Raw genomic sequence first — 12336 nt, 5'->3', positions numbered from 1 at the left:
TCACACGTAGGCTCCCCCTAAAGCGTTGTCGTACCCTCACCTGGACCCTAATCCGTCCCCGTCCCCTAACCCTAACCCTAGCCCGAAGCCGAACCCTAACCTTTCCCCGAAGCCTGAACCTCCCCCGTCCCCTAATCCTAACTCGTACGCTGACACTAACCCGCGCCCTCACACGTACGCTCCCCCTAAAGCGTTGTCGTACCCTCACCTGGACCCTAAACCGTCCCCGTCCCCTAACCCTAACCCTAGCCCGAACCCTAACCCTAACCCTTCCCGGAAGCCTGACCCTCCCCCGTCCCATAATCCTAACCCGTACTCTGACACTAACCCGCGCCCTCACACGTACGCTCCCCCTAAAGCGTTGTCGTACCCTCACCTGGACCCTAAACCGTCCCCGACCCCTAACCCTAACCCTAGCCCGAACCCTAACCCTAACCCTTCCCGGAAGCCTGACCCTCCCCCGTCCCCTAATCCTAACCCGAACGCTGACACTAACCCGCGCCCTCACATGTACGCTCCCCCTAAAGCGTTGTCGTACCCTCACCTGGACCCTAAACCGTCCCCGTCCCCTAACCCTAACCCTAGCCTGAACCCTAACCCTAACCCTTCCCCGAACCCTGACCCTCCCCCGTCCCCTAATCCTAACCCGTACGCTGACACTAACCCGCGCCCTCACACGTACGCTCCCCCTAAAGCGTTGTCGTACCCTCACCTGGACCCTAAACCGTCCCCGTCCCCTAACCCTAACCCTAGCCCGAACCCGAACCCTAACCCTTCCCCGAAGCCTGACCCTCCCCCGTCCCCTAATCCTAACCCGTATGCTGACACTAACCCGCGCCCTCACACGTACGCTCCCCCTAAAGCGTTGTCGTACCCTCACCTAGACCCTAAACCGTCCCCATCCCCTAATCCTAACCCTAGCCCGAACCCTAACCCTAACCCTTCCCGGAAGCATGACCCTCCCCCGTCCCCAAATCCTAACCCGTACGCTGACACTAACCTGCGCCCTCACACGTACGCTCCCCCTAAAGCATTGTCATACCCTCACCTGGACCCTAAACCGTCCCCGTCCCCTAACCCTAACCCTAGCCCGAACCCGAACCCTAACCCATCCCCAAACCCTGACACTCCCCCGTCCCCTAATCCTATCCCGTACGCTGACACTAACCCGCGCCCTCACACGTACGCTCCCCCAAAAGCGTTGTCGTACCCTCACCTGGACCCTAAACCGTCCCCGTCCCCTAACCCTAACCCTAGCCCGAACCCGAACCCTAACCCTTCCCCGAAGCCTGACCCACCCCCGGCCCCTAATCCTAACCCGTACGCTGACACTAACCCGCGCCCTCACACGTACGCTCCCCCTAAAGCGTTGTCGTACCCTCACCTGGACCCTAAACCGTCCCCGTCCCCTAACCCTAACCCTAGCCCGAACCCTAACCCTAACCCTTCCCCGAAGCCTGACCCTCCCCCGTCCCCTAATCCTAACCCGTACGCTGACACTAACCCGCGCCCTCACACGTACGCTCCCCCTAAAGCGTTGTCGTACCCTCACCTGGACCCTAAACCGTCCCCGTCCCCTAACCCTAACCCTAGCCCGAACCCTATCCCTAACCCTTCCCCGAAGCCAGACCATCCCCCGGCCCATAATCCTAACCCGTACGCTGACACTAACCCGCACCCTCACACGTACGCTCCCCCTAAAGCGTTGTCGTACCCTCACCTGGACCCTAAACCGTCCCCGTCCCCTAACCCTAACTCTAGCCCGAACCCTAACCCTAACACTTCCCCGAAGCCTGACCCTCCCCCGTCCCCTAATCCTAACCCGTACGCTGACACTAACCCGCGCCCTCACACGTACGCTCCCCCTAAAGCGTTGTCGTACCCTCACCTGGACCCTAAACCGTCCCCGTCCCCTAACCCTAACCCTAGCCCGAACCCTAACCCTAACCCTTCCCGGAAGCCTGACCCTTCCCCGTCCCCTAATCCTAACCCGTACGCTGACACTAACCCGCGCCCTCACACGTACGCTCCTCCTAAAGCGTTGTCGTACCCTCACCTGGACCCTAAACCGTCCCCGTCCCCTAACCCTAACCCTAGCCCGAACCGGAACCCTCACCCTTCCCCGAAGCCTGACCCACCCCCGGCCCCTAATCCTAACCAGTACGCTGACACTAACCCGCGCCCTCACATGTACGCTCCCACTAAAACGTTGTCGTACCCTCACCTGGACCCTAAACCGTCCCCGTCCCCTCACCCTAACCCTAGCCCGAACCCTAACCCTAACCCTTCACCGAAACCTGACCCTCCCCCGTCCCCTAATCCTAACCCGTACGCTGACACTAACCCGCGCCCTCACACGTACGCTCCCCCTAAAGCGTTGTCGTACCCTCACCTGGACCCTAAACCGTCCCCGTCCCCTAACCCTAACCCTAGCCCGAACCCGAACCCTAACACTTCCCCGAAGCCTGACCCTCCCCCGTCCCCTAATCCTAACCCGTACGCTGACACTATCCCGCGCCCTCACACGTACGTTCCCCTTAAAGCGTTGTCGTACCCTCACCTGGACCCTAAACCGTCCCCGTCCCCTAACCCTAACCCTAGCCCGAACCCTAACCCTAACCCTTCCCCGAAGCCTGACCCTCCCACGTCCCCTAATCCTAACCCGTACGCTGACACTAACACGCGCCCTCACACGTACGCTCCCCCTAAAGCATTGTCGTACCCTCACATGGACCCTAAACCGTCCCCGTCCCCTAACCCTAACCCTAGCCCGAATCCGAACCCTAACCCATCCCCAAAACCTGACACTCCCCCGTCCCCTAATCCTATCCCGTACGCTGACACTAACCCGCGCCCTCACACGTACGCTCCCCCTAAAGCGTTGTCGTACCCTCACCTGGACCCTAAACCGTCCCCGTCCCCTAACCCTAACCCTAGCCCGAACCCGAACCGTAACCCTTCCCCGAAGCCTGACCCACCCCCGGCCCCTAATCCTAGCCCGTACGCTGACACTAACCCGCGCCCTCACACGTACGCTCCCCCTAAAGCGTTGTCGTACCCTCACCTGGACCCTAAACCGTCCCCGTCCCCTAACCCTAACCCTAGCCCGAACCCTAACCCTAACCCTTCCCCGAAGCCTGACACTCCCCCGTCCCCTAATCCTAACCCGTACGCTGACACTAACCCACGCCCTCACACGTACGCTCCCCCTAAAGCGTTGTCGTACCCTCACCTGGACCCTAAACCGTCCCCGTCCCCTAACCCTAACCCTAGCCCGAACCCTATCCCTAACCCTTCCCCGAAGCCTGACCATCCCCCGGCACCTAATCCTAACCCGTACGCTGACACTAACCCGCACCCTCACACGTACGCTCCCTCTAAAGCGTTGTCGTACCCTCACCTGGACCCTAAACCGTCCCCGTCCCCTAACCCTAACTCTAGCCCGAACCCTAACCCTAACACTTCCCCGAAGCCTGACCCTCCCCCGTCCCCTAATCCTAACCCGTACGCTGACACTAACCCGCGCCCTCACACGTACGCTCCCCCTAAAGCCTTGTCGTACCCTCACCTGGACCCTAAACCGTCCCCGTCCCCTAACCCTAACCCTAGCCCGAACCCGAACCCTAACCCTTCCCCGAAGCCTGACCCTCCCCCGTCCCCTAATCCTAACCCGTACGCTGACAGTAACCCGCGCCCTCACACGTACGCTCCTCCTAAAGCGTTGTCGTACCCTCACCTGGACCCTAAACCGTCCCCATCCCCTAACCCTAACCCTAGCCCGAACCGGAACCCTCACCCTTCCCCGAAGCCTGACCCACCCCCGGCCCCTAATCCTAACCCGTACTCTGACACTAACCCGCGCCCTCACATGTACGCTCCCACTAAAACGTTGTCGTACCCTCACCTGGACCCTAAACCGTCCCCGTCCCCTAACCCTAACCCTAGCCCGAACCCTAACCCTAACCCTTCCCCGAAGCCTGACCCTCCCCCGTCCCCTAATCCTAACCCGTACGCTGACACTAACCCGCGCCCTCACACGTACGCTCCCCCTAAAGCGTTGTCGTACCCTCACCTGGACCCTAAACCGTCCCCGTCCCCTAACCCAAACCCTAGCCCGAACCCTAACCCTAACCCTTCCCCGAAGCCTGACCCTCCCCCGTCCCCTAATCCTAACCCGTACGCTGACACTAACACGCGCCCTCACACGTACGCTCCCCCTAAAGCGTTGTCGTACCCTCACCTGGACCCTAAACCGTCCCCGTCCCCTAACCCTAACCCTAGCCCGAACCCGAACCCTAACCCTTCCCCGAAGCCTGACCCTCACCCGTCCCATAATCCTAACCCGTACGCTGACACTAACCCGCGCCCTCACACGTACGGTCCCCCTAAAGCGTTGTCGTACCCTCACCTGGACCCTAAACCGTCCCCGTCCCCTAACCCTAACCCTAGCCCGAACCCTAACCCTAACCCTTCCCCGAAGCCTGACCCTCCCCCGTCCCCTAATCCTAACCCGTACGCTGACACTAACCCGCGCCCTCACACGTACGCTCCCCCTAAAGCGTTGTCGTACCCTCACCTGGACCCTAAACCGTCCCCGTCCCCTAACCCTAACCCTAGCCCGAACCCGAACCCTAACCCTTCCCGGAAGCCTGACCCTCAGCCGTCCCCTAATCCTAACCCGTACGCTGACACTAACCCGCGCCCTCACACGTACGCTCCCCCTAAAGCGTTGTCGTACCCTCACCTGGACCCTAAACCGTCCCCGTCCCCTAACCCTAACCCTAGCCCGAACCCTAACCCTAACCCTTCCCCGAAGCCTGACCCTCCCCCGTCCCCTAATCCTAACCCGGACGCTGACACTAACCCGTGCCCTCACACGTACGCTCCCCCTACAGCGTTGTCGTACCCTCACCTGGACCCTAAACCGTCCCCGTCCCCTAACCCTAACCCTAGCCCGAACCCTAACCCTAACCCTTCACCGAAGCCTGACCCTCCCCCGTCCCATAATCCTAACCCGTACGCTGACACTAACCCGCGCCCTCACACGTACGCTCCCCCTAAAGCGTTGTCGTACCATCACCTGGACCCTAAACCGTCCCCGTCCCCTAACCCTAACCCTAGCCCGAACCCGAACCGTAACCCTTCCCCGAAGCCTGACCCACCCCCGGCCCCTAATCCTAACCCGTACGCTGACACTAACCCGCGCCCTCACACGTACGCTCCCCCTAAAGCGTTGTCGTACCCTCACCTGGACCCTAAACCGTCCCCGTCCCCTAACCCTAACCCTAGCCCGAACCCTAACCCTAACCCTTCCCCGAAGCCTGACCCTCCCCCGTCCCCTAATCCTAACCCGTACGCTGACACTAACCCACGCCCTCACACGTACGCTCCCCCTAAAGCGTTGTCGTACCCTCACCTGGACCCTAAACCGTCCCCGTCCCCTAACCCTAACCCTAGCCCGAACCCTATCTCTAACCCTTCCCCGAAGCCTGACCATCCCCCGGACCCTAATCCTAACCCGTACGCTGACACTAACCCGCACCCTCACACGTACGCTCCCCCTAAAGCGTTGTCGTACCCTCACCTGGACCCTAAACCATCCCCGTCCCCTAACCCTAACCCTAGCCCGAACCCTAACCCTAACCCTTCCCCGAAGCCTGACCCTCCCCCGTCCCCTAATCCTAACCCGTACGCTGACACTAACCCGCGCCCTCACACGTACGCTCCCCCTAAAGCGTTGTCGTACCCTCACCTGGACCCTAAACCGTCCCCGTCCCCTAACCCTAACCCTAGCCCGAACCCGAACCGTAACCCTTCCCCGAAGCCTGACCCACCCCCGGCCCCTAATCCTAACCCGTACGCTGACACTAACCCGCGCCCTCACACGTACGGTCCCCCTAAAGCGTTGTCGTACCCTCACCTGGACCCTAAACCGTCCCCGTCCCCTAACCCTAACCCTAGCCCGAACCCTAACCCTAACCCTTCCCCGAAGCCTGACCCTCCCCCGTCCCCTAATCCTAACCCGTACGCTGACACTAACCCGCGCCCTCACACGTACGCTCCCCCTAAAGCGTTGTCGTACCCTCACCTGGACCCTAAACCGTCCCCGTCCCCTAACCCTAACCCTAGCCCGAACCCGAACCCTAACCCTTCCCGGAAGCCTGACCCTCAGCCGTCCCCTAATCCTAACCCGTACGCTGACACTAACCCGCGCCCTCACACGTACGCTCCCCCTAAAGCGTTGTCGTACCCTCACCTGGACCCTAAACCGTCCCCGTCCCCTAACCCTAACCCTAGCCCGAACCCTAACCCTAACCCTTCCCCGAAGCCTGACCCTCCCCCGTCCCCTAATCCTAACCCGGACGCTGACACTAACCCGTGCCCTCACACGTACGCTCCCCCTACAGCGTTGTCGTACCCTCACCTGGACCCTAAACCGTCCCCGTCCCCTAACCCTAACCCTAGCCCGAACCCTAACCCTAACCCTTCACCGAAGCCTGACCCTCCCCCGTCCCATAATCCTAACCCGTACGCTGACACTAACCCGCGCCCTCACACGTACGCTCCCCCTAAAGCGTTGTCGTACCATCACCTGGACCCTAAACCGTCCCCGTCCCCTAACCCTAACCCTAGCCCGAACCCGAACCGTAACCCTTCCCCGAAGCCTGACCCACCCCCGGCCCCTAATCCTAACCCGTACGCTGACACTAACCCGCGCCCTCACACGTACGCTCCCCCTAAAGCGTTGTCGTACCCTCACCTGGACCCTAAACCGTCCCCGTCCCCTAACCCTAACCCTAGCCCGAACCCTAACCCTAACCCTTCCCCGAAGCCTGACCCTCCCCCGTCCCCTAATCCTAACCCGTACGCTGACACTAACCCACGCCCTCACACGTACGCTCCCCCTAAAGCGTTGTCGTACCCTCACCTGGACCCTAAACCGTCCCCGTCCCCTAACCCTAACCCTAGCCCGAACCCTATCTCTAACCCTTCCCCGAAGCCTGACCATCCCCCGGACCCTAATCCTAACCCGTACGCTGACACTAACCCGCACCCTCACACGTACGCTCCCCCTAAAGCGTTGTCGTACCCTCACCTGGACCCTAAACCATCCCCGTCCCCTAACCCTAACCCTAGCCCGAACCCTAACCCTAACCCTTCCCCGAAGCCTGACCCTCCCCCGTCCCCTAATCCTAACCCGTACGCTGACACTAACCCGCGCCCTCACACGTACGCTCCCCCTAAAGCGTTGTCGTACCCTCACCTGGACCCTAAACCGTCCCCGTCCCCTAACCCTAACCCTAGCCCGAACCCGAACCGTAACCCTTCCCCGAAGCCTGACCCACCCCCGGCCCCTAATCATAACCCGTACGCTGACACTAACCCGCGCCCTCACACGTACGCTCCCCCTAAAGCGTTGTCGTACCCTCACCTGGACCCTAAACCGTCCCCGTCCCCTAACCCTAACCCTAGCCCGAACCCTAACCCTAACCCTTCCCCGAAGCCTGACCCTCCCCCGTCCCCTAATCCTAACCCGTACGCTGACACTAACCCACGCCCTCACACGAACGCTCCCCCTAAAGCGTTGTCGTACCCTCACCTGGACCCTAAACCGTCCCCGACCCCTAACCCTAACCCTAGCCCGAACCCTATCCCTAACACTTCCCCGAAGCCTGACCATCCCCCGGCCCCTAATCCTAACCCGTACGCTGACACTAACCCGCACCCTCACACGTACGCTCACCCTAAAGCGTTGTCGTACCCTCACCTGGACCCTAAACCGTCCCCGTCCCCTAACCCTAACTCTAGCCCGAACCCTAACCCTAACACTTCCCCGAAGCCTGACCCTCCCCCGTCACCTAATCCTAACCCGTACGCTGACATTAACCCGCGCCCTCACACGTACGCTCCTCCTAAAGCGTTGTCGTACCCTCACCTGGACCCTAAACCGTCCCCGTCCCCTAACCCTAACCCTAGCCCGAACCCGAACCCTAACCCTTCCCCGAAGCCTGACCCTCCCCCGTCCCCTAATCCTAACCCGTACGCTGACACTAACCCGCGCCCTCACACGTACGCTCCTCCTAAAGCGTTGTCGTACCCTCACCTGGACCCTAAACCGTCCCCGTCCCCTAACCCTAACCCTAGCCCGAACCGGAACCCTCACCCTTCCCCGAAGCCTGACCATCCCCCGGCCCCTAATCCTAACCCGTACGCTGACACTAACCCGCGCCCTCACACGTACGCTCCCCCTAAAGCGTTGTCGTACCCTCACCTGGACCCTAAACCGTCCCCGTCCCCTAACCCTAACTCTAGCCCGAACCCTAACCCTAACACTTCCCTGAAGCCTGACCCTCCCCCGTCCCCTAATCCTAACCCGTACGCTGACACTAACCCGCGCCCTCACACGTACGCTCCCCCTAAAGCGTTGTCATACCCTCACCTGGACCCTAAACCGTCCCCGTCCCCTAACCCTAACCCTAGCCCGAACCCGAATCCTAACCCTTCCCCGAAGCCTGACCCACCTCCGGCCCCTAATCCTAACCCGTACGCTGACACTAACCCGCGCCCTCACATGTACGCTCCCACTAAAACGTTGTCGTACCCTCACCTGGACCCTAAACCGTCCCCGTCCCCTAACCCTAACCCTATCCCGAACCCTAACCCTAACCCTTCCCCGAAGCCTGACCCTCCCCCGTCCCCTAATCCTAACCCGTACGCTGACACTAACCCGCGCCCTCACACGTACGCTCCCCCTAAAGCGTTGTCGTACCCTCACCTTGACCCTAAACCGTCCCCGTCCCCTAACCCTAACCCTAGCCCGAACCCTAACCCTAACCCTTCCCCGAAGCCTGACCCTCCCTCGTCCCCTAATCCTAACCCGTACGCTGACACTAACCCGCGCCCTCACACGTACGCTCCCCCTAAAGCGTTGTCGTACCCTCACCTGGACCCTAAACCGTCCCCGTCCCCTAACCCTAACCCTAGCCCGAACCCGAACCCTAACCCTTCCCCGAAGCCTGACCCTCACCCGTCCCCTAATCCTAACCCGTACGCTGACACTAACCCGCGCCCTCACACGTACGCTCCCCCTAAAGCGTTGTCGTACCCTCACCTGGACCCTAAACCGTCCCCGTCCCCTAACCCTAACCCTAGCCCGAACCCTAACCCTAACCCTTCCCCGAAGCCTGACCCTCCCCCGTCCCCTAATCCTAACCCGTACGCTGACACTAACCCACGCCCTCACACGAACGCTCCCCCTAAAGCGTTGTCGTACCCTCACCTGGACCCTAAACCGTCCCCGACCCCTAACCCTAACCCTAGCCCGAACCCTATCCCTAACACTTCCCCGAAGCCTGACCATCCCCCGGCCCCTAATCCTAACCCGTACGCTGACACTAACCCGCACCCTCACACGTACGCTCCCCCTAAAGCGTTGTCGTACCCTCACCTGGACCCTAAACCGTCCCCATCCCCTAACCCTAACTCTAGCCCGAACCCTAACCCTAACACTTCCCCGAAGCCTGACCCTCCCCCGTCACCTAATCCTAACCCGTACGCTGACACTAACCCGCGCCCTCACACGTACGCTCCTCCTAAAGCGTTGTCGTACCCTCACCTGGACCCTAAACCGTCCCCGTCCCCTAACCCTAACCCTAGCCCGAACCCGAACCCTAACCCTTCCCCGAAGCCTGACCCTCCCCCGTCCCCTAATCCTAACCCGTACGCTGACACTAACCCGCGCCCTCACACGTACGCTCCTCCTAAAGCGTTGTCGTACCCTCACCTGGACCCTAAACCGTCCCCGTCCCCTAACCCTAAACCTAGCCCGAACCGGAACCCTCAACCTTCCCCGAAGCCTGACCATCCCCCGGCCCCTAATCCTAACCCGTACGCTGACACTAACCCGCGCCCTCACACGTACGCTCCCCCTAAAGCGTTGTCGTACCCTCACCTGGACCCTAAACCGTCCCCGTCCCCTAACCCTAACCCTAGCCCGAACCCTAACCCTAACCCTTCCCCGAAGCCTGACCCTCCCCCGTCCCCTAATCCTAACCCGTACGCTGACACTAACCCGCGCCCTCACACGTACGCTCCCCCTAAAGCGTTGTCGTACCCTCACCTGGACCCTAAACCGTCCCCGTCCCCTAACCCTAACCCTAGCCCGAACCCTAACCCTAACCCTTCCCCGAAGCCTGACCCTCCCCCGTCCCCTAATCCTAACCCGTACGCTGACACTAACCCGCGCCCTCACACGTACGCTCCCCCTAAAGCGTTGTCGTACCCTCACCTGGACCCTAAACCGTCCCCGTCCCCTAACCCTAACCCTAGCCCGAACCCGAACCCTAACCCTTCCCCGAAGCCTGACCCTCACCCGTCCCCTAATCCTAACCCGTACGCTGACACTAACCCGCGCCCTCACACGTACGCTCCCCCTAAAGCGTTGTCGTACCCTCACCTGGACCCTAAACCGTCCCCGTCCCCTAACCCTAACCCTAGCCCGAACCCTAACCCTAACCCTTCCCCGAAGCCTGACCCTCCCCCGTCCCCTAATCCTAACCCGTACGCTGACACTAACCCGCGCCCTCACACGTACGCTCCCCCTACAGCGTTGTCGTACCCTCACCTGGACCCTAAACCGTCCCCGTCCCCTAACCCTAACCCTAGCCCGAACCCTAACCCTAAACCTTCCCCGAAGCCTGACCCTCCCCCGTCCCATAATCCTAACCCGTACGCTGACACTAACCCGCGCCCTCACACGTACGCTCCCCCTAAAGCGTTGTCGTACCATCACCTGGACCCTAAACCGTCCCCGTCACCTAACCCTAACCCTAGCCCGAACCCGAACCGTAACCCTTCCCCGAAGCCTGACCCACCCCCGGCCCCTAATCCTAACCCGTACGCTGACACTAACCCGCGCCCTCACACGTACGCTCCCCCTAAAGCGTTGTCGTACCCTCACCTGGACCCTAAACCGTCCCCGTCCCCTAACCCTAACCCTAGCCCGAACCCTAACCCTAACCCTACCCCGAAGCCTGACCCTCCCCCGTCCCCTAATCCTAACCCGTACGCTGACACTAACCCACGCCCTCACACGTACGCTCCCCCTAAAGCGTTGTCGTACCCTCACCTGGACCCTAAACCGTCCCCGTCCCCTAACCCTAACCCTAGCCCGAACCCTATCCCTAACCCTTCCCCGAAGCCTGACCATCCCCCGGCCCCTAATCCTAACCCGTACGCTGACACTAACCCGCACTCTCACACGTACGCTCCCCCTAAAGCGTTGTCGTACCCTCACCTGGACCCTAAACCATCCCCGTCCCCTAACCCTAACCCTAGCCCGAACCCTAACCCTAACCCTTCCCCGAAGCCTGACCCTCCCCCGTCCCCTAATCCTAACCCGTACGCTGACACTAACCCGCGCCCTCACACGTACGCTCCCCCTAAAGCGTTGTCGTACCCTCACCTGGACCCTAAACCGTCCCCGTCCCCTAACCCTAACCCTAGCCCGAACCCGAACCGTAACCCTTCCCCGAAGCCTGACCCACCCCCGGCCCCTAATCATAACCCGTACGCTGACACTAACCCGCGCCCTCACACGTACGCTCCCCCTAAAGCGTTGTCGTACCCTCACCTGGACCCTAAACCGTCCCCGTCCCCTAACCCTAACCCTAGCCCGAACCCGAACCCTAACCCTTCCCCGAAGCGTGACCCTCGCCCGTCCCCTAATCCTAACCCGTACGCTGACACTAACCCGCGCCCTCACACGTACGCTCCTCCTAAAGCGTTGTCGTACCCTCACCTGGACCCTAAACCGTCCCCGTCCCCTAACCCTAACCCTAGCCCGAACCGGAACCCTCACCCTTCCCCAAAGCCTGACCCACCCCCGGCCCCTAATCCTAACCCGTACGCTGACACTAACCCGCGCCCTCACACGTACGCTCCCCCTAAAGCGTTGTCGTACCCTCACCTGGACCCTAAACCGTCCCCGTCCCCTAACCCTAACTCTAGCCCGAACCCTAACCCTAACACTTCCCCGAAGCCTGACCCTCCCCCGTCCCCTAATCCTAACCCGTACGCTGACACTAACCCGCGCCCTCACACGTACGCTCCCCCTAAAGCGTTGTCATACCCTCACCTGGACCCTAAACCGTCCCCGTCCCCTAACCCTAACCCTAGCCCGAACCCGAATCCTAACCCTTCCCCGAAGCCTGACCCTCCCCCATCCCCTAATCCTAACCCGTACGCTGACACTAACCCGCGCCCTCACACGTACGCTCCCCCTAAAGCGTTGTCGTACCCTCACCTGGACCCTAAACCGTCCCCGTCCCCTAACCC

Source organism: Grampus griseus (genome assembly GCF_964374135.1).
Source record: "Grampus griseus genome assembly, chromosome: 8".
NCBI classification, from domain to species: Eukaryota; Metazoa; Chordata; class Mammalia; order Artiodactyla; family Delphinidae; genus Grampus; species Grampus griseus.
This window is presented reverse-complemented; position numbering follows the sequence as displayed.